General features: G+C 39.1%; 1 protein-coding gene across 24 annotated transcripts in view; it reads right to left on the bottom strand.

The window, feature by feature from the left end:
• Window positions 1–19000, bottom strand: part of Nrcam (neuronal cell adhesion molecule) — a 320521-nt gene that overhangs the window by 95968 nt on the left and 205553 nt on the right. The gene's annotated exons all lie outside the window — the stretch shown is intronic.

Raw genomic sequence — 19000 nt, 5'->3', positions numbered from 1 at the left:
AACTCTATTAATTCAACTGTAAACCTAAAAATTTACAGCCAATTTTGAAAGAGATGTATCTTATCTCTGGAAATTGTTATTGAATGTGTCAATGCTGTTGTAATGAAATGTTTCTTCTAATTATGTTTATTAAATAAATAATATAAAAAAAGAAAAAAAAAAGGATTTGGTGCTAGGAGCCACATATGGGGGGGAACATATGTCGTTTATTTTTCTGAATCTGTGTTACTTCACTTAGTGTTAACAGTTTCTAGATCCATCCATTTACCTGAAAATTTCATTATTTCATCTTTCTTTACTGCTGAATAGAACTCCACTGTGTAAATATGCCACATTTTTGTTAACCACTCGTCAGTTGAGGGGCACTTAGGGTGCTTCCATCTCTTAGCTATTGTGAAAAGAGCAGCAACAAACATGTTTGTACAAGTGTCTCTACAATAGGATGAGTCCTTTGGGTATATGCCAAGGAGTGGTATAACCAGGTCATATGGTAGGTTCATTTTTACTTTTTAAAGAGTTTTCCACACTGTTTTTCATAGAGGTTGCAAGAGTTTGCAATCCCGCCAGCGGTGAATGAACATTCCCCTCTCTCCACATCCTCGCCAGCATTTGGTATCATTTGTTCTCTTGATCCTAGCCAGTCTGATTGGGGTAAGGTGATACCTTAGGGTGGTTTTAATTTGCATTTCCCTAATTACTAACGATGTTGAACACGTTTTGAGATGTTTCTTAGCAATCTTTATTTCTTCCTTTGAGAACTCTCTGTTTAGATCTTTAGCTCATCGTTTAATTGGGTCATTTGATTTCTCGATTCTTTGTTTTTTTGAGTTCCTTATATATTCCAGATGTTAAACCTCTGTCAGATGTGTCGCTAGTGAAGATTTTTTTCCCATTCTGTGGGTTTTCTCTTCACTTTTCAATTGTTTCTTTTGCTGTACAGAATCTTTTTAGTTTAATGAGGTCCCACTCATTGATTGCAGACCTTAATTCCTGAGCAACTTCTGAATTAGGAAATCCTTTCCTACACCATATCCTGTAAGTTACTGCCAGTAATTTCTTCTAATAGTTTCAGGGTTTCCAGTTTCACATTGAGGTCTTTGATCCATTTGGAGTTGACTTTTGTGCAAGGCAAAAGATAAGGCTCTAGTTTCATTCTTCTACAGGTGGATATCCAGTTTCGCCAGCACCATTTGTTGAAGATGCTGTCTTTCCTCCATTGTTTGTTCTTGGCACCTTTGTCAAATATCAGGTGGCTGAAATTGCATGTACTCAGGTTTGGCTCTTCAATGATGTTCCATTGATCTATGTGTCTGTTTTTGTGCCAGTACAATGCTGTTTTTATGACTATGGTTCTATAGCATACTTTGAGATCTGGTATAGTAATCCCCCCAGCATTGCTCTTTGTGCTCAGGGTTGCTTTGGCTATCTGGGATCTTTTGTGTCTCCACATGAATTTAAGGATGCATTTTTCTAATTCTGTGAAGTATGTCATGGGGATTTTAATTGGGATTTCACTGAATCTAAAAAGGGGTAAGTAATAAGAAGTAATGTCAGATAGAGTAGAGAGGTTCAGAGAGGTAGAAGATGGAGTAACTCTGAGAACCTCAGTTCAGAGAAGCCAGGTAACTCATCCAAGATTGCACAGCAAGAATTAAAATCAGATGTAAACCCAGAGCTGTGGGTTCAAAGTCCCTGATCTTTCTATAACTTGAGAAGAGTAGAGAAGTCCTGATCACTACAGTCTTAGCATCCTTTTTCTTCCACATTTATTCCCTGCTTAATAAGACAAGCTTTTTTCAAAGCAGATATGCCTGGTTGTGGAGTGTCAGTCTTCATGAGTCATTTCTTCTTGTGACTCTGGATTTGGCTTTCCTTTATTGCCCCAAGCAGCACAGGATGCTGACCTTCTCTCCACAGCTCATTTTGCTAGATTTGTTTTCTCTTTTCTTTTGTGTTATAAACTTCCACTGTGAAGCCTCTTGGCTTAGCTTTTTGTTCATTTATTTATTTTTGCCTCAGACTCTCTTGCGGCAAATTCCTTCACTCTATGTAGCAACACATAAGTCATAGCTGAGAGAAGTATTTTTCAGACATCTTCAATGTCTCTCCAATCTCATGTACCAGCTAGACTCAGGAGACACACTGGAGGAAGGTAGGAGTCATAGGGTCCACGGAGACTACTGCAACAGCCTTCAGCTGACATGCTGCCTGGTTAGTGATACCTCATCTCTGTGACCCCTTAGGAACTAGAGTGATGCTCTGTGGCAGCAAACCACCAATTTCATCCCATGCTATAAGAGGAATAGTCTGCTTACTTCATTTCACCCTGTTCATGAAACATCTTCACAGAAAAGAATTGTATTATTTTTCTTACTGATTTTTTTTCATTTTCTGGACAGAAAGCTGGCCTCTTTTCTCCCTAAGAACAAGGGCTTCTTGTTAGTGTTATTCTTTAACACTAACTCCAAAGGTTAGAGTGAAAGAAATCCTTTGCTTATGAACGACCCAAACTGTCTAGCCTCTTCACTAACAGGTGCAAAGCGACAGGAGAGCCCATTGCAGTAGATTGCCCCACTCTAAGCTTCCTCATCAGGCAGTGCTGAAATGGGGCCGTCCACTTCCTGCCAACACCATCTGGCAGGTGTTGGTGTTTCCCAGTTGTGAACTAGGCTGTGTAATTGCATCAAATCATGGGGTGCTCCTTGGAAGCTCTTTCCCTATCATGAGCACAACAGTCACTCAGAAGCCACTTAGGAAACTTGAAGTCATCCATTTGACCCACTTCACAGAGCTCGGCTCAGGCTTATGGAATGACTTAATCAGAAAAGCTCATTTTCATGTTGGGTGGATGCCACCAGTAAGGGATACATGTCAGACAGCTGAAAATGACCTGGGCCAAGCCTCATACTAGCCAGTCTGAAGAGTTCCTGAACCTGTATTTATCTTAGAATATACTAGGTCCCTGCTTGCTGTCTCTAGAGCACACGATTATATTACTACCACATTAACATCAGTGTATGTGGAAATGCATGGCTTACCATCTTTTCTGCTACCTATATAATGCTGCACTATTTCATCACAAATTGTGGTTAGATTCTTTATTAGCTGAGTTGCATTTTTTTCTTGGCTTAATTACAAAAAAAGACAATTCACAGGGACTGAGAAAACTCAGGAGGACCTAAAAATCACTGTTATCAACAACTATAGTCATGTTCGATATTGATTGATACGGTGTTTAACTAAAGCTGACTTTAGTTATGTAGTATAAATTATGTATTATGTCACTAGTTGGCAATTAATTGCTTCTTATAGTTTTCTTTATAGTTAGAACTAAAACCAGTCTTTTTCTTTCTTCTTATAACAAAAATGTTACACCCCTCTTTCCCTGAATTATCATGTAACCAGAGATCAGGCAGTCTGCTTCCAGTTCTATTAGTTCCTAATTCTGTGGGTCTTGAGGGAGGAAAAAATCTCTTTCAGGATACCATAAATAAACACATAATTAATCTTATCATTCCTTCTTCCTTCAGCACCAGAGCAATGAGGGTGTTCTGCTTGACAGGTAATAAGTGTCGACCTTACAGCTTCTCAAGAGGAGCGGAGATGTCTGGATCTGAAGCTCCATCAGATGCTCTCAGAGACAAAGACCATACCCACATACCTTCTGATGGCTTGTGGCTCATCTCAACCCCACCTTTGTAAAAGGTGTTCAGAACAGGGTGTGTAGCGGGCACTGGGTGAAGACATGTAGGAAGTAAATCTGTGTGACAAGCCCTATGGTCACTTTCTTACAGTCTCTTCATTTATCACATGCAGAAGCTGGGTGCTTTGCATAGTTCCTCTGGATCCTTCAGTAAACATGGAAGGATAGTGGGGGCAAGCTAATGGAATATCCTGTCCTGGCAGGTGTTCTTACCCTTGATCCCATAGTGATGGAAGACGTCTTATACATGGAACCCGATGTCCTATGAGACACAGATAACTCACAGCTGTGCTATTGAGGCCTATCATAGTCAGATCCAGTTTAGCAGTAGGTAAAGTCCTCTATATCTTTTCCTTTCATCTCCTAGTTTCATACCTAATCTTCATGTTACACTTTCTGGATTATATAGCAGAATCTGGCTTCCTTCTAGAAACCTCTAATGTCCTAAATGCTCAGATTTTAAAAACTGTTCCCTCCCTTTAGTAAAGTCTACAGTCACTGAACACTTACTAGACACCACAAGCATTAACTAATTTGATCTTTTCAGCAGTTCTCTGAGTTACACACTGTGAGTAATAGATACACTTATTAATATAAAGTTTCTTGGGGACTTAGTGTTCACAACAAACTGCATGCAGAATCCTCAAAAATTAGGTGCAACATTTATACCCTAATCAGGGTTTTCTTTGAGTCATACCATTCTTGTTTGCAATACTTTTGCAGTAAAGCACACTGTTTTTCAGACAATGAAAGCAGTTAGAGAGAGAAACAAAACATTAAACAAAACAAAACCCTAGTAGTTGCAAAAATGCTAAAGATATTCAGCATTTTGGTCAGTTGTGAATCATTTAAATCATTTCAAACAGTCCACCCCTTTTATCTAATCTGTTTTTTTTTACTGTTTTTCATATAACATTGCATTTTCAAAGTTTTAACACATTTCATATGCGTTTCCAAATAGTTTCTTGTATAAGAAAGTGCCACTGCAGTGTTGCTTGTAAGAGCACATTATTCTCAGTGAGACTTTATGATTCTCAGTCTGGTAAGATAATAGGCAAAGCCATGTGCTGGCTTCTCCAGTTCAGGTTGGCATGGTCTCAACACGACCATTTCCACCTAGTCCAGCATACTGTTTCCTAAAGATATACCACACTAGAAAGGCAGAAAGGCTGCAGTATAATCCACACATAATGTGGGCCCTGGAATCCAGGGATGGTGAGGTCTTGGACATGATGACTAAACTGTATTGTTAATTCCTGGTGGCTTATGAATACCTGCCACCTCCAGGAGTGCCCATGAGTTTACTACAGGTCATGTAGGTTCTAAATTTACACGGTGTTTTTGGAGGGAATCTGAGCCTAAAGAAACAAAGTTCAAATGAGACCCAATGTCCTCTCTCCCCAGGTACACAAAATCTTCATGAAGAGACAAATTCCTATACCCACTGAGAAGTGTTTATTGTTCTCTGTGACTCACACCACCCAGTATATTTAGAACTGGGTCTCCTGATATCCCAAAGAGTATTTTATCCATACCCTACACTGTGAGTTATGCTGTCTCTAAGCTCACCACAGTCCACCCAGGATCAAGTACAGGGGACAAGGAAGAGCCTTGTCCTTTTGTATTTTAAAAGGCATTACTATCAGTAAGTTTCAAGGACCCATGCTTTTATTTCACTTACAAGCTAATGATCCAGCCTGCTGTCAGAGAGCATAGGTCTCTTTGGTCAAAGACTTTGTCACATACAGCAACAGCAGTATCCAGAGCATCATATTTTCTCCCTCTGGTTCCTAAGGCTCCAGTCCCTTCATGCTGATGTGAAGGGGGCCTGGTGATGCCTGCACAGGAGAGGAACTGGAAGCTTGGGGAACCAGAATGTTTCCCAGTGGGTAGTAAATATGGCCACACTTTGCTACAGAGATAAACACTTTCCTCTGCCTCCCAAGGCTGTTCACTAGATGAACACCAAAGAGGTCATTAAATTCTAAAAGAAAGAAAGGGAGGGAGGGAGGGAGGAAGGAAGGAAGGAAGGAAGGAAGGAAGGAAGGAAGGAAGGAAGGAAGGAAGGAAGGGAGGGAGGGAGGGAGGGAGGGAGGAACTGGAACAAAGTCTAATTAGTGGCTCTCCTTGCAATATGTGCAAGAAAACCATGCAGACTTTTCTCCCAGCCATCCCTTGATTTTGCTGCTGCTTGCTGCTGTGGAAGGGCGCACTGTGCAATGTGTTCCTGTGCAATGTGTACCTGTGTAATGTGGCAATGCTCTTTCAACAAGCAATCCCATAATCTCATTCATGGCTTTTGACGTTGGACCCCAAGAATCCCATGGTTTCTGAAATGAATAAAGATTACATTTGTCCCCATAAAAGAATGCTACTTTCAAAGGTAAGAGCTTCACAACAAATTTAATCAAATGTGTGACCAGGAAAACACATTTTAAAAGGGAAATGGTTTCATTGCTTTTATTTGAATTGGAATACTATGTTTATCTTTTACAAGAGATAGGAAGATAGCTGTATTTGCAGCAGTTTCAGATGAAATATAAAGAGAGTTCATTAAAGGAGAATGCTAATTCCAGTCAAGTGGCTTCTTTCTACAAATTGTTAATTCAAAGCTTCAGGGTAAAGTAGAAAAAAGTATTTATTAGTCTGAGATAAAGCCTGTTCCTTCCACGGTACAACACTGTGTTCTCCAGGGCAATTATTATATTCATCCATAGAACCTACTTCAGCTTACATATTACCCGATTAACCAGAAATCTACACCAATAATTATTTCTTGCTAGCTCATACAGCTACCCTCAGTCTTATAGAATAAATCAGTGTGCATCAGAGCATTTAAAAGTTAAAACTTCCATTTTGCCATTTTCCAGAGTAATATCTTAAGTAAAATTCACTTACGATGCATTTCATCTCTATAGTTCTGTAGTAGAGTATGTGCATAGCATGCTTAAGGTCCTGTGTTCAGTCCTCAACATCATATATATATATACACACATACACATACCCTCTGTGAATAAACATATTAGAATCACCATGAAGAGAATTAGTATCACAAGAGAACTAACTGTTAGCAAGAAGCTGTGTTTCCCCTTTGACAAGAAAGAATGAGAGGGTTTTAGTAGTGAGATCTTGACAATGGACTGGGCTGCCTAACTGCACAGTCCTTTGAAGGCTAAATTAGAAATTCATTAGTAAATGAAGGTAAGAAACTAAAGGTTGTGCATGCCTCCATAGCACATAAACCAACACTATAAAGTGAAGAGATGGCCGGCATAGGTTCCATACAAGAGAAACACAAACCTATGACATGCTAATTGTTTCTGAAAAATGTATTAAAGACTCCTTCAGGTGACAGTGGCCCACAATCCCTAGCTATTTCAGTTTGTTTTAGGTGTGTGGGGGAATGAGGTGGACAGAGCTCAAAATCATATAACTATATAACTACATCAGCTATGGAACTGTCTTGAAGTGTAAATTCAGTAAAGATGCTTTACAGATGTTGACTCATTTTAATAATTCTAAGCATCGCATAAAGGATGATTACTCTTCCCACTTGATAGAAGAGAAAACTGAAGCACCATTGGTATAAGCAGCTTACCAAGGTTCCCAGTGAGCAGCAGACCCAGAACTTGAAGCCAGGAAGTTTGGCTCTGGGGCAGGGCTAGGACTAGGGTCTATCTGGATTCTGAGTTTGAACTGACCCTTGGGACCTGCCATAAGAAACTGTCTGGTGGTTTCTTTGAAGGTCCTGTAACCAGAAAAGAGACCCAACACCCTGTTGCAGGCTTCCTGCAGGAGGAGACTAGCAACTTAAGTTAGACAACAGGTTAAGTATTAGGGTTTCACAGTTAAATTTTAAATTCTAAATTGCTGTCTGTACCGAATTTCTGCTACTAATGTTTTAAATAACTGAGTTGGCATATTAAAAGACTTATTTTTAAGATGATTTGAGTATCACTGCAATAACCACCAACTCAGGAAGTTACAAACCCCACATTCATGGCAGCTTCATTTACCACTGGAAATAGCGCAGGTATCCTTTAAAGCATGAATCCATTAGCAAAATGGTCTCTACCAGGGGTCCATACACAGAATGGGAAATTATATACCTTAAAAAGGAAGTGTTAACACATGCTACAATGTGGTTGAATCTTAAAAACTTTTTGCCCAGTGAAATAAGTCAGTCACAGAAGGATAAATATTGTATGATTCCACTTACATGAGGTATCTAGACTTGTGAAATAATGGTTGCCAGGGGCTGGGGGGCAGTGAAGAATGAATGAAATGTTTAATGAGGATGGAGTTTCAGTAGGGAATATGAAAAGTTCTGGTGCTGTTCACATAACAATGAGAATGTGCTTGATGTCAGAGACCTATATACTTATAAATGGTAAGATGGTAAATTTTGTTATGTATTTTAACAGTGATAAAAAAGTCAAGAAGTTATCCAAAGAAGTGAATTTTAAAAATTGTTCTTTCTAAATGTAACATGAAGCACATACTTTAGAGAAAAATATTGAACTCTCTATATTTTTGTTTTGGGGGTTTTTTGTTTTGAGACAGGGTCACCTGCTAGCCCCAGCTGGCATGGAACTTGCTATGTAGACCAGACTGGCCTCAATCTTACAGAGATCTGTCTGCCTCTGCCTCCTGAGTGCTGGGATTAAAGGTGTATGCCAGCACCCCCCAGCTTGAACCCCATGTACTTTAATTAAAGAGGAAAGACATGATAGAAAAGAGCATCTTAAAAAGAAAATAAAAGATTTTCCTGTCAGTACTCAGTGAAGACATTTATAAGACACACGCATGCCATTCCCTTCCTTTTTCTTCCATTTAAGAGTCCAACAAACTGAGAGGCATTAGATAGGGTAACTGAAATTTTGCCCATTTATATTTCAATTAAATAATTTGTAAGCTTTGACACTTTATTACTGGTAAAACTTCTTGTGAGCCATCCCTCCTGACCCTGGCTCCCTAGTGTCCTGAGAGATTTGGGGCAAATCTCCTCCATAGCACAGACCAGCAAAAGCAAAATTGAGGAAAGACATAAATCTCTGCAGACTGTTCCAACACTAGCTGAACTCGTGAAATGATTGATTTTTATCCCCTCAAGAAAGAATTATGATGAAAAAGAGAAAATGTTAAAAATATCTTGGCTCTAATTTTAACTGTATGTAATGGAGAGCTCATTTCCTGTTCCAAATCTATAACTCTGATCTTATCAATCATCTCAGAGCAGAGCAGCCTCTCTGGTCTAAAATAACTCAAGAAGGCATTTATGCCCTCCTTTGAACATTTTCATGAGAACTCAATTTCACTGTCACTTTTTAAAGAAAACCTTTTATAAAATCCAATGGGAATCAGAGGCATGTACTGGGTATGGTTTCTTTACTCACAATCCAATTTGTGTAGGAAATGGAATCTACCTTATCTTCCATTCATTTACATGAAAATGACAACTACCATTGGTGGGATAATTACTATTTGTCAAGCACACTCTCTCAAAGTAGGAGTTAGCAGAGGTTCATGATTACTTCTACAAAAGCTAAGTTTTGCTGACAAACCTGATCTGTGTAGTCTTTAGTTAGCCTACTCAATAAAAGTGAATGCATATTTTACTGAAAAATTGCTAATATATTTGTTCTATGCCATGCTAGGGTTATTATATTTGTATTACTTACCCTGTAATTTTTTTAATTAAAAAAATTAATGCTTGAATTATAAAACCTACCTGTCTTCAAAATCTTACTGAAGGCATCAGGATCTCATATCGCCATCCTATGGGTGAAGACACTGAGGCTCAGAGAGTGGCAGGGGGTCGTGCCATGGTCATGCAGCAAGTAATTGGCCCAGGCACTGAGAGAGGGCTGTCTGCTTAGAACACTTGCACTCTTCCCACTGCACCAGACAGTGAAGAAACAATGTGCATAAGAACTGTACTACAGAGGGAGAGGTCAGATACTTGGTGCAGTATGAATGGGCTTCCTGGTATAAGTGACGAAAGAATAAAACCACTGGGAACATACTGATTACTTCAATGTAAAGACGGTGGGATTTTCCTTGGAATTGTTCAGTTTTATGAATTTTATTTTGTTTTTATTTCCTATCTTGATGAAGAAAATGGAAAATTTTACATACATCAAATAGAATCATGGGTTATATTTTACAATCACTACAGATTGTTTCACAGACCTTTGGATATTTATATTCTTAAAATGGGAAATATATACAAACATAGATATATAAAAATTTATGTCTGGAAACATAGAGATGGAGGAGACTTTTATGCACAGGGAGGCTTGCATCCATAGTACTTATGCTTCCTAAAAGACACAAATCCTGTTTTTAATTTAACAGCAGGATAACTGGGCAGAGAGGGTTTTACAGTGAAGCAGTCAAACTATGGTCACAGCATGGAACACTGTATTCTTGCATTTTTAGCTGCATATTTAGCTGCAACAGCAATAGGGACAACATCTACTATCAAGGACAAAAGTCTTATGTCTCTCTAGGTAATTTTCGTATCCAACCAATTTCAGGGTGAACAGAATAAAGAGAAAACCAGGATGAAAAGCCTCCAGTGTAATTCTCTGGGCTAAGAGCTAGTCTTCTCTCAAAGTAGTTCAAAATAAAAGATTTTTTTCCAATAAACTAATGAGACTCAAGATTCCAGAAATTCTGTTTTCACCAGAAGGTAAGCAATCTGGAGCAAGAGGAATTAGCTAGTTTCATATCTGATGAAAAAATGAGATAGTTCATGAATGATGCAACAGTCCCCTTATTTCTCGTCCTGTTTTTCTTTGTCTGTTTTCTGTCAAGGAGAATTAGTGGCTTGCCTAAGTACTGCCGTACTGAGCATATCAAGCCAGCTGCCTGTCTGTCCTAGTCAGTTGTGCTACAATTATCTTTAAAAAGAAGCACTGAAGCCAGGCATGGTGGAGCCTGCCAAGAATCCTAGCACTTGGGAGGCCGAGGCAGGAGGATGGCAGAAAGATTGAGGTTGGCCAGGGTTATATAGCAAGACTGAGTATCACAAAACCAAAAGAAAACAATAACAAAAGAAACAATAGGGTCTAGGGAGATAGCTCAGCCTGTAAAGTGTTTGTCTTGCAAGTATAAGGACCTGAATTCAGCTCCCAGAACCCATGAGAAAAAAAAAAAAAAACTGGACATGATGGTGGTATGTCTTTGTAATCCCAGCAGTGAGGAAGCAGAAGTATGTGGGTCTGGGTAATCATCCTACCTAGCCTAGCAAGTCCCTGACCAGTGAGAGACCTTGTCTCAGAAAAGTGTAAGGTGCCCAAGGAACAATACCAAGGTTGTCCTTTGGCCTTCACATGCACATGCACCCACACAAACTTGTATACATATGCACATGTGCACACACAGATACAGACAGACAGATGGGGGGGAGAGAGAGAGAGAGAGAGAGAGAGAGAGAGAGAGAGAGAGAGAGAAAAGAAAGACTGAAATCGTTGGGTGTAGTGGCATAACTGTGATTCTACCCTTTGGAGGGAGGATGATCAGGCATTCAAGGCCCTTTATACATAGCCAGTTTGAGACCAGCCTGGGCTGCAAAACAACAACAAAAGAACAAAACCAAAAAGCAACCAAATTAGAAAGAGCTACTGAAATCATGGAATGTTAAGAGTTGAAATACAAGTCTCCTACAAACAATAACACACACACCCTTAACTGTGTCTCAATTTCATTATTTTTTACTGAACTTCAAAAGTCATGTTGAAGCTAACTTTGAACTCCTACATTTAGTCTCTGGTGCTGTTGGAAATAGCTTGAGCCTTTGTCCATTTTAACTGGACCGAGGGGAATAACAATGTCATTGTGTTTCACATAATGAAATAAAGGATCTGGCGGATACAGCTAGCAGCTGTTATAAAGAAGACAACTGCCATCTTAATATGCTTTCTTAAATATTTAATAAGTTGGGTTTTAGTCTGGGTGTCTATGATCACACAAGTTAAAAAGACAACAAGATAAATTATTTTCTACATGCAGACAAGGCAGGCAGACTGGAAAGAATGGGCTCATTATGCTAAAAGCTCTTAAAGTGAGGACATTAAATATATTTAAATGGTGAAAAACTTGTTCCTCAAAGTCAAGTCCTTGGATGCAGGGCCTGTGTGAAGGAGCTAAGGTTATCTGCTGCCTGCTCTTTGGTGTAACACATCACATATGATAAATATTTCATGGAACAACTTAAATTGTTTCAGATATTGCTTTAAATGAATGCATTTATTTCCATTTACAGCATATTAAAAATTATGAAAGCATAGACCTACATTTTTCCCTTAACCTAATGAAATGAACAAAATTAAAGACATGAATGATTCCCTCATGTTTTCATTTGCATAATATTTTACATTTACATACTTGTTTATATTATCCAAGATAATATAAATACACATTGCATAAAGGTTTTCATTTTTATTTTAATATTTTAGCACTTCATCCCATTCACTGTAGGCAATAAAAAAGTAAATGATGTGCATTCTAAAGGAGCTGTGAATACAGTAAGGGAGATAAGGCAGGAGGCCGCACTGTAACTTACTATAAAGAATAGAGGGATAGACCATATTGGAATGATGTGATATGCTATGAGAATCCAGAAGAAGGTAGGCTATTGGGGATTTTAAATCAAAGAGGCTTCATGGGTAGAAGATTTGAGTCAGATCTTGGCAAAGATTTGAAGAATGCTGGAGGTGGCCAACTGGCTGCCCAGAGGCTGAGGGACACATCCTACTTTCTCACCAGAAAACACAGGTGTGATTGTTGGTGGCTGGAGTACGGGGTCTCCAGAGGATGTGGGAGATACTGTGTGAAGGGTTGTGAGCTGGGGTTGCTCTGCCTAGTCTAACATGCTGGGAAGAAGCAATTGCCCGGCTTTGAATAAAGCTGGTCTATTTTGATGAGCACACCAAACTGTATAAACAACTGCACAGAGAGTTTTTAAGGAGTTCAATTGCCTGAAAGACTTTTTATTAAACAAAAGTGAGTGATGCAAGTGTCTAAGGTTTCTGCTGGGTCTTGAATAAGCCCCATAGCGGAGAAGTGCAGGGCCACCGTGGGAAAATAACAGGCACTCTGTCATTTTGCTTTATGAGTCCTGCTCCTCCAACAGAACGGTTTGATAAACAGGAAGATTTCAAATGACATGTAGCATGTATGATGGCTTATTCCATAATTTTATATACCTAGCTTTTAATATTGTATATATAGATAACATATTACAACAAAGTACAGCATAAACAACAAAAGATATCACTACATCACATGACATGATTTCTAATAAAAGAATTAAAATTATACTTTTATCAGAGAAAGTAATCAGGAACATAGTAGATGATTTAGACTATAGGACATTAGCTAGAGAACGCTAGGGAGTGTAGGTTGAACTAATGGGTATCTTAATACTAATGGATATCTTAATACTACCTGTCCTCTTTCATTTCTCTTTAAAAGAGGAAACTTTCGTACTTTTTATTCTGAAGACCTGATTACCAGAGATGCAGAATACTTGGGCAGTAGCATTCATCAGCTTCTGAAAGAAATTTTTGCTCAGCTGGAACTTATCAAGAACAAAGTTCATAGGGAGCCTTAGTGCTTTGAACAATGCAAAAGTGTCAAAATTTCAGCCTTGAATAAAACACGTTTTCTATCATGCTAAACACGAAAATTTTTATATATTCAAGGTTTTGTTATTTGCTGGAAACTGGCCAAATCAACACATTTCTAAAGGAAATTGGAATTTTCCTCCTGGCAGAGATGAGAGCTTTGGTCATCCTTTGAGAATTCTTCTCTGGTGCATTCAGGGTGGGGGGTGGTAGAGAGAAAGAGAATATATTACAGTTAAGAACAAGCCTTCTGCTTCATAACTACACCTAATTTTCCATGCAGAATCATCACTACAAAAGATATGATCTTCAAATGCAAATGAGTTTTAAAACTGTCTCTCAATCTCTATTTCACATTAGAACCACCTGGGGAGACTGGACGACTCCCAGAGACCAAGCCTGAAACCTCACCAATTAAACCCAAAGCTGTGGGGGTGGGATGCAGTTACCAGTATTGCCACACACCCTGGAGGGTTTCAGTGTGTAGCCATATTTGAACATCCGTGCTTTAAAAAGCTTTCTAGTCTCTATTAAGAATACTGGCTACTTGTACCCAAATTTAAACTCATCCATGAAAATGTACAATGTAAGCACACTGTCAGAAAGTTAGCCTTACCGACCTCATATTCTGTAAAAGTGGAAGGTTTGTGGTGGGGTTGGTTTCGGGAATCTTCTGTCATCAGTGAAAAACAGCGATGTCTTTAGTATGTTCTATCAGTTGCACTACAAATATTTTGCAAATATTATTTATGTGCTTTGCAGTTGGGCAGAAAAAGTACAATTACTGAGTTGGTAGTACATAGTAACTAGAATTGAAGGTGTATAGAAAAAGTGGTACAGTATCCATGGAGGGAAGAGATAAATGCCAGAATCACTGGAATGGAGGAAGATGGCATCTGAAGCATAGGTTACAGCAAAGGACAAAGAGCAGGAGAGGTGAATTAGGGGATACAACAAGGAAAGAATATTTAATTCAGCAGCAGAAAAAAGAAAAGGAGATAGATGTGAAGGGAAGTTTGGGCCACTTCCAGGAGAAGCTCACATGTCTAAGATTGGGGATTTGGGGTCAGGATAGAGATTTCCTACCATGGTCTATGGTTGACCCTTCTGCAGAGTGTGACACTGCTGACCACTGGCTGCCCACATTTTGAGTTGTCCTCCCTCAGGTTCCACATCATCTTCACCATCTAGTTCTCAGCCTCTTTTCTAGCCCCCTATCCTCCATACAACCCATGAATTTCTCCTTTTCAGTATTTTCTGATGTGCCTTAAAAGTCTGTGGTTCTCAGAGTTCTATTCTATCTTGTTTTCATTGCTCATCCACTAACACATGGGTCTTGAGCCACTCTCAGGCTGGGACTCAAAGCGGGAACCCTATGTCATCTCTAGGTGTCCCTCCTTTTCCCCTATCTTACGAAGGAAGACTTCGAGTTCAGCTAAGCATTACACCTTTTCCTCTTCAGCACCTGCAGCACCTAAAAGCTCTAAGCTTCTGGTATCAGACCATCTCGTTCATTCTCCCTACAGCCTCCAGAGCATCATTGCAAAATCCTGATCTTATGCCTCCCCTGCTCAGGCCCCTCAAATTCCCAGGTTAATATTTCTACTTGGCACCTTATTATTTGACAATTTCTCACTTCAATTGTGATCCCCTTCCACCTATGATTCTAGTCATTTTCCCCCTGGGTCTTAATGCTTTCCTAAATATTACTTTTGTCTGGCTCACATTCCTTTCTTTTTCAATATTCAGTCCTCAGTGGCTCCCCCTTTCAAGACACTGTAATCTAAGTCAGATGTTCTTCCTCTGTTCCAGCCTATGGCTTATTCAGAACAGCAACTGCTGGTTTACGTTTGTCCGCAGGACGTGATTTTCACTCACAGAGACAGACATCTACCAGAAGCCCACCACTACACTTGTTTACAAGTCTGTCCCTACTGGGAGCCTGTATGCAACTCACCCGGGAGGGCAGGACATATTTCTTGTTCTGTTTTGTGCCTCACACACTTAGCACGGTGCCTGGCACATAATTAGCACTCCACAGAATGAATGACTAACTAATCAGAGTTGGGCAGTAGAAAGGTTCATTCATCTACTCACTGAATGGTGGAAGTGGCACTGGGAACAATGAACTGGGTGAAACTTTGAGAGAGGAAAGGAATTAGATACCAGCAGGAAAAGTCAGGGGTGCCAATGCAATTGGCAGACAGTGTTCTTTAATATTAAATCTGCTGGCTTGTCTAGCTGGGCCATCTGAGACCTAAGTCCACTTAATGGCTTCGTTCCTCTGTCTTTTCCCTCAGTCACAGTCACTGGATACTAGTCTGCATTGTATCTTCCACATGACTGCAGAAAAACAAAAACAAAAACAAAACCTGACCTTCCACCCTCACTTACGTTAGCCAAAGCCATTCCTTTAGATTAGAATACTATGGCACTAATCCTCATAGGAATAGCCGTTTCTACTTAATTGAAGAACAACACGCATTTATTCACAAATGCCAGGACTGGCTCCAACAGGAGGTACTATCAGGGAATATGTGATGAGTTTCGGTGTTTCTTTAAAAAGCTTTACAATGGGTTTCAAAATGGATATTTGATCTGGTTCATTCTTCTCAAAAGAAGCAATGCAATTCCCAGCTTGCTCAGAGGAGACAATGGGTTTTCCAAGGACAATTAACCAACAAGGGGAGATGAAAGCTTGAGATACTTTCTGAAATGCAGACACAACTTCTCACAGGGATGGTTTCCGTGGAACCTTATTCTATCACTCTTCCACAGACCAGTATCTTGATTGCTTCATGGATAAAACAGTCTATGGCATTGGGAAACTAGTTAACAATACTTCTTTGGAAATAGCTAACACTCACTAAGTTTTGTCAAGAGTTAATTGTATGATGGGAAGAGGAGATGATTTTTATCTCTCTGTGTGTAATTACATTAGAATCTCCATCTTTTCTCCTGGAACACTTCCTTCAGTGTGGGAAGTACAATGTTCATTTTCACACATCTGCTGTAACTCCAACCTTGAAACTCCCCTTTCAGAGTTCAGATCAGAATCAAAATAAAATATGGATAGTGTTCACTCCTTTAAGATAGGGTTAGAAAACTTTTTTTCTGCAAAAAGATCATCACATGGGGAATACTTTAAGCTTTGGGGGCCATAGAGTCTCTATGGAAACTTTTTGTCTCTATTGTGTGGGATCAGAAATAGACAATACTCAGCAGATATACAAAGCTGTGTTCAAGACAACTTTGTACACTAAAATCTGAATCTCATGTAATTTTCACATTATCAAATACTCTTCTTTTGGTTTTTCTTAACCATTTAAAAACGTAAAAACCAGCCAGGCACATGCAGGCAGATGTCTGTGAGATAGAGGCCTGCCTTGTCTTTACAGCGAGTTCCAGGCCAGCTGGAGCTACAAGGAGACCCTGTCTCCCACAAGAATAACAAAAAATGTAATAACCATTTTAGACCATAGGTCATTAAAAGGAAAGACAGGGTGGCAGATTTGGCCAGCAGCAGTAGCTTACAGTCCACACTGCAGACTCATGATGTGATCACCAGCTTTATCTACTAGTTTGGTGTTGGTATAAATGACCATTTAAGAAATCAAATTCATCCATATAGGTAAACATCATCAAGATCCAATAGGGTGGGTCCTTTAAGAAGGACATATTCATTAGGACAAATAAAATCAGGAGGAGGAGGAGGAACAGAAGAGGGGGGAAAAGAGGCAGAGGAGACAAGGAAAGAGGGGAAAGACTGGAGGTGAGAAAGTGTTAGATGATTAATATGCATCAAATATTGCTCTATGTAGTTTTCTATGCCTTATTTTATCTCCTCTTCCAACATTATCTGAAGTAAGCACTATTCTTCCCACTTTACAGACGCTTGGCTGTTAAAAAGAACTGCAAGCCTGGCGAGCTTTGCCTTGCTCCGTGTTCCACTCTTCCCATTCCACCTCGGTGTCTGTAGAAGCCCATGTCTTCTTGTAAAGTAAGATTTCAACATGCTTGATTTTTAAATCCTAAGAAATTCTAAATGAGAAATTTTTTTTGTAAGGCACACAAAAGAAGTTTGTTCATAGAAGCTTTTTACTAAGTACCTTCCTTCACATTAAAATGTATTTATTAGCACTAACTAATCAATGATGCATGGAAATTATACTTCAGTATAGACAAGAGCTAAAACGTCCTAATGCGTGTGTCTAGTCAATTAATTTATATTTGAAGTTTATTTTTTTAGCTCAGTCTATATGAATTCATAACAAACTTATTACACTCCCTTATCATTGCTTAAGAGCATATTTTATTGGTGACACTTATCCTTCCTTAGGTTCGCAGGCAGTTTAGTGCACATGTACTCACTATTAAGTCTTCTCTCCAAATGACAGGACTCCAGCAATTAACAGGAGCCAGGGGGAGTTCTCAATTAGACTTTCCAAGAAGAGATTCCAGATCACTAACAACATGGGCCATCAATACTATTGTTAGTTTACATTTGAGGAAGGTATAAGTTGATTTTGGAGGGTGTCAGTTGTTGCTTACAATGGCTTTCTGTTGTTTATAGGGAACAAAAGGAGTGGGACCAGGGAGATGATCAGCTTTCTTGGAGGTGAGTGGAGTTGGCCTTGCTTGAAACAAAAGTTATCTAGGACTCACAGGAAACAAACATGAGTCACAAATTAAGAATAAAGAATCTCAAAATAGCTGAAAGAATTTGATGAAATAAACTTGAATTTCCATGAAAATTTCTTCATACACCAGTAACAATATAGGCATAAAAATTATAAACAGGGTTGCGGATGCAGCTCAGTAGTAAAGTTGCCTCCCTAGCATGCTTAAGGGTCAAAGTTTATTACACAGTACTTCAATAAAACAAAACAAAGTATATAAAATAAAAAATGAAATTATAAACATCCTCTGCCTTCTCAGTGTAGCCATTTAGGAACCATAATATGTTTGTACATCTTTTTGAAATCCTTTGTCTTTTTCAGATTGCTAGACCTGGCATATATTTATCAGACATAACATGATATTATCGGGGGGGGGGAGGCACACATGCTATGCACACATGTGAGGTCAGAGGACAACACTGAGTTTAACTCTACGTATGCCAGGGTAGCTGCCTGCAAACTTCCAAGGATTTAACTTTTTCCACTTCCATCTCATCATAGGAGCACTGATATTACAGATGTATGTTACCATGTCCAGCTTTATGTTTTGGAGTTTTGTTTGAACTCAGGGCCTCACACTTCTGTGGCAAGTGCTTTACTTACTGAGCTATCTCCCTAGTCCTAACCCAATGTTTTGAAATATATATACATGGTAGAATGGTTAAAAATCAAACTAATTAACATATACCTTACCTCAAATACTTGTAAAGAGCACTTAAAATCGTAGCATTTTGAAGAATATGCTATGTTATTAACTATAGTCACCATGTTGCACAGTAGATTTCTTGAGCTTATTCCTCCTAAGGAATAAGGTTACCTTTCCTAACCTTTGACCATCATCTCTTTGTCAGCTTTCGAAGCATAGCATCTCTAATTTCATTTTTATTTCTCTTACCACTGGTGGTGTCTACAGGTAACAAGCACACAGTAGACACTCAAGAAATGACTGCTGAATTAAAAGGCATGAAGAGCTAAGTCACAGAAAT

Source organism: Nannospalax galili, unplaced genomic scaffold, assembly GCF_000622305.1.
Source record: "Nannospalax galili isolate Female #2095 unplaced genomic scaffold, S.galili_v1.0 scaffold312, whole genome shotgun sequence".
In the NCBI taxonomy this organism is placed as follows: Eukaryota; Metazoa; Chordata; class Mammalia; order Rodentia; family Spalacidae; genus Nannospalax; species Nannospalax galili.
The sequence above is the reverse complement of the archived record's forward strand: the minus strand, read 5'-3'. Positions and strand labels throughout refer to the sequence as shown.